This window comes from Apodemus sylvaticus, chromosome 9, assembly GCF_947179515.1.
Source record: "Apodemus sylvaticus chromosome 9, mApoSyl1.1, whole genome shotgun sequence".
In the NCBI taxonomy this organism is placed as follows: Eukaryota; Metazoa; Chordata; class Mammalia; order Rodentia; family Muridae; genus Apodemus; species Apodemus sylvaticus.
Genome location: NC_067480.1, coordinates 51,781,367 through 51,786,266, shown reverse-complemented (window position 1 = coordinate 51,786,266; position 4,900 = coordinate 51,781,367). Strand labels below are relative to the sequence as shown.

Genomic DNA, 4,900 nt, shown 5'->3' with positions numbered 1-4,900 from the left:
CTTCCATTTCTCTAACACTTACTTGTTCATCTTAGTGGTGCCTGGAGCCTTGGGTCTCTGGGGTCATCTCTGAAGTGCTATGCCCTACCCAAGCCACTTGACACTGGGCTTAAGTTGTCTTCCTTCTTAGGCTTCTAATAACAAACATTGTTATTTTGCTTCTGACTATTTCCTATGGATTCTAACTTTCACAAACTAATGTTGTTTTTTTAATCCTGTCTTTTTCAGTTAACATACTGTTCAAGACAGAGATCAGTAACTAAATTTTTCTGTTAAAACTCAATTGAGAACACTGGATGATATTAGTAGGCTGAGAAGTGCTCATCTCTTCAAGCAATGGTTTAAACTGTTTTGGGGATTAATGCCAAGTTTGGATGCTATAATAGTAAGAACTTCAAATTTGCAAGTCATAAAATAAAAGGCTTACTTCTCATTTTACATTTTATTAATGCGTAGGCTACTTAATAGGATGTCTGCCATTTAAAACTCCCCTACAGTTTATAGGGAGTATAAAATTACATAAATGTTAGTTTGCTTAAGTTACACCATAAGGCTGGTCATTTGTCCTAGCCAGAAATTCATACTCTAGGTGTCCTCAGTCAGCTTTCCAATTATAAACTCCTCCCTCCAGAGGTGCTTAGACTAGCTCAATCTCCCAAGAACAACAGAGGATTCCTAATTAGCATAATTCATGTTAAAATAGATTTTCAATGGTAAAATTAATGGCTTGCCAAGTTGCATTAGTGATGCTACATGTGGAATTTACCAGGTGAAAATGTGTTGGCTCTACAGTCTAGACATCCCTTCTGCTCTCACAGTCATATAGAAGACCATCCTATACCTTGCGTCTTTTAGCAAGTTGTCTGGAGACTGCTTTCTAGACTGTGCTGTGTTTGGTCATTGATTGAGTCATCAGACCCTTAGGGGGACATGATGGCTCCTCTAACATTAGTTGAACACAGCCTCTAGAATTTGGTCATATGGACCTAAAATCACTGAAGGTACCAGTTAGAATATCTAGAGCTAGAGCTAGACTTTCATCAAATTTGTAGAATAGATTGTATGCACTGGATCGCACTTGGTTGCTATTAAATTTTCAATATTTGCCTCTATCTGAAGCCAGATTTGCTTGGGGATTTAATTTTAATATAAACTAACAAAAGAGGTTATAGTGAGAGTTGACACTCATTGCCTATCTCTAATTACTGGTGATTACTGTTATTTGAAAAAAGTTCATTACTACTCTTCATTCAGTATTTAATCTCTATTTAGCCTTATCCCACATAAATAAATATATTTGTAGATATATATTTTAAACTCTCACAGGAAATTTTTAATTGGAAAGGAGCAGGCTAAGGAAAAAGGAACAGAACTTGTTTTGGAACAGAACAGCTCAGGCTGCCCAATGAGCAGGCATTTTACTGAGTTCTTGGAGCAATACGGAAAAATCTCTTCCTCTTGGTTTAAGGTGACTTTCCCATGTAAAATACAGATTAATGGTCAGTTTGTCTTTGGGGATATTCTCACATTATCTTGTACCTGTTGAGTTTTTCCTTGTAATGATAAGAGATAGGCACAATCCATACATGATTGAGGGAAGAAGAGAAACTGTATAGGTAATATCTTTTAAGGACAGAAGAGCCATGCTGCTTGGTCCCATGATTATCCTGGTTACTATCTTACTCTCCTCTTGAGGCTCTCTTTCTCCTTACTGGAGGGAGAAGATTCAACTTTCAGAACTGCTTCATAGCTGAATTGGGACTGTCCAAGTAACCTGTTGGAGGAATGAGATCCTTAAACATCTGATTGATTGTGAAGAAGCCTGCTGTCATGGACTCTCACCCATTCCACATGTTCTCTTTATGGGTGTGTTTGCCTGCATCTAAGTTTGTGCACTGTGTGCATGCATACCTGGTGCCCACAAAAGCCAGAAGAAGGCAACAGATCTCCTAGAGCTGGAGTGATAGATGATTGTAAGAACCTGTGTGGATGCCAAGAATTGAGCCCAGGTCTCCTAGAAGAGAAGATAGTGCTCATAATGGATGAGCTATATCTTTCAGCCCCATTCCATTCCAGATATTGCTAATGGGTCCTGTTATTAATTGTTAGATGATGCTAGACATAGATCTCTAAATAACAAGTTCTGAGTGAATCTGTGTGATTCAACACATTCATATGCCTTACCAACATTAGCAGTCAAATTAGAACCTTATAGCTTGATCTGACTATTGCTTGATTTTTCTCTCCTAGGTTCAGAGGCTGTTAGGACTTTTTCAATCCCCACAGGGGAGGTCAATAGCCTATAAAATTTTGAGTACATGCTGCTAATTTTTTCCATGAGCCAGAATCAACCCATTTGTAATGACCCATAAGAATAAAACATAGATATAGGTATCTGGAGTATGTCATCGATAAGATTATGATAATGATGATGATGAATAAAATTTCCACATGGAAAACCTTGGGTTCTCTTTGGTTGTACACAGCATCATATTCAATAATAGTAAAAGAACATTGGCATAAGTCAATAGGGATGTTTTCCTCATCTAATAAACTAGAGTTAGGCATTCCAAAGTTCAGCAATTCCATCAGATAGCCAAGATCTATTGAATTGTACTTTGCTGTCTATCAGTGGGTCTCATCCTCGTTCTTTCAAGATGGCTACAGTAGCTCCAGTTTTATGGTGGGGAAGGAGAGTGGGAAAATAGCTTTTGCAAAGTAAGGGTTTGCCATTTTACTCAAGAAAGAACACTATTTAAAATATAAATCTGCTTATTTTTGACAGAACTTTACCATCTCCTACTTTCATGGAAATTAGGAAGGAGTAGTTTTAGACAGTTTACCATCTCTAGAAAAATGGAATCCTGACACTAAGCAAGAAGGAAATGGATATTGACAAGCAGCTATTATTATTTGCCATTTCTGCATATGCTAATCTCTTTATCAGATAATTTCCATGCCTAAGATCTCTGCCTTTGTACAGTAACAACTATATAAATAATAAAACTGAGTACTAAAGACTATTAATAACTTGCTTAAGAAAAAACAGTCAGACATAGTGGTGCATACTGCATGCCTGTAATTCTAATACTTGAATTAATGCAATTTCAATGATTGAAGTAAGAAAATTATTTATTTATGTCATTCTGCTACACATACTGAAATTCTATAAGAGAGGAAGGAACAGGGAAGGAAGAAGTAGGGAGAGGAAGGGAAAGAGAAAGAGGGAGAGAAAGAAAGAAAAGAAAAAAGGAAATGGCATTTATGATTTAAATCCAAGTTTGAGTAACAGCAGTAACAATAATAATGATAAAATATAAAATAATAATAACTAAAAATAATAAACATATGATCAACAGATGCTTTCCTTGGGTTAGATATTTCTCTAGGTGCTTTATGCTTATTGATTCATTTCTGTTCAGAAACTTTCTGAGGTGCGTTTATATTCTTCATTTATCAGGCAAGAAGACCAAAGTTTGGATAAACAAAGAAACTCATTAGTCACACGATTTATAGAAGTGAGCCTCAAGCCTGAGCCTAATTCTATGTGACTCCTTAGCTCCTGACTAGTCTATGCTATAGCTTTTGTAAAATCACCTGTTCAAAGTGTGGGTATTCCCATCAACAATGATCAAGCCAATGGTCAAATACCCACATGGCAGCTGTCTCTGCCCATTATAACAAAAGTATCAGACTGAGTAATTTATAAATAATAGAAACTTACTTCTTGCCATTTCAGAGGCTCTGAGAGTTTCAAGTTCAAGGTCCCCACAGATTCTGTGTCAGGGGAAGATGAGTTTTCTTCCTTCAGGATGGCGCCTCTGCTTGTAGCCTCCCCTGGGAGAAGGGATGGAAGAAATGAGCTAGTCCATTTGAACTCTCTTAAAATGATGATGTTCTCTTCAATGAGACTCCTCATAGTCTAATGACTTCCCAGGCCCCCAGGGCCAACACCTTAAGAGTTAAGCTCTTAAAGATATTTTTTAAAAATAATTAATTTTTTATTTAATATAAAATATAAAATATTTTATAAATAATTTTTTTTATTTTGGATGAGGGCAAGATACAGCCTTAACCCAGAAAAACATCTGAGCAGTACTGCAAATTAAAAGAAAAAAATTAGTGAGACATGGGGATGTGAATAGAAATGAAAGATTTATGAATTGAGAACATGAATAGTGCCCAGCTGGTGTCCACCTTGTGTGGAATAAGGACTTACCATGTTTCCATGTCACCAGGCCTCTTTCCTTAGATCACTTCATAGTCCTGGTTAAATCACAAGGAAGCACCTATTGGAGAAGAGAAACCTACTTATTGCCTATCGACTGACCATGCTTCCATAATCTTTACTAATGGGACTCTTATTTTGCTAATGATGACAGCAGGCTCAGTAACAACAACTCACCTTTACAAACCTTTTTGGATGTATAGCTTGACCCGAGCTGATCAAGGGCATGTGGCCAAACACAGAGTTCGGTTGGAGCTACCTACAAAACAATGATTAGTTCCTCAGAAGAAGCAAGCTTGTGCTCTCTTTGGCAGCATGAGTACTAAAATTTGAATGATACAGAAAAGATTTGGTATGGCCCCCATGGAAGAATGTAAATTTAAGAAGTGTTCCATATTTTTTGCATTTCCTAGAGGTTGTTCAACACTTTACTGATTAATCCCAAATACAAAATGCTATATCCAAATGCAATGTGTGGCAGCCAAGATGTTTTCACTATGAAGATGGGTGGTGGGGGAGTGTGTCAGAGAGTTCAACCATTTGCCTCTTTCATCTGTCAGCTCAGCCTGGACTGGGATGTGATATGCAGGTGGGTAGCAAGTGTCATATGAGAATGAAGGTTATGGTATTACATTTAGCATGAAACAGAAGAAAGGCAGAATTGTGCAGCCT

General features: G+C 37.2%; 1 non-coding gene across 1 annotated transcript; it reads left to right on the top strand.

The window, feature by feature from the left end:
- Positions 1–4,526: 4,526 nt before the first annotated feature.
- LOC127693106 (U6 spliceosomal RNA) lies at positions 4,527–4,629 on the top strand. The gene has a single exon (XR_007979584.1). It is a non-coding gene; the product is annotated as a U6 spliceosomal RNA (small nuclear RNA).
- The last annotated feature ends 271 nt before the right edge of the window (positions 4,630–4,900 follow it).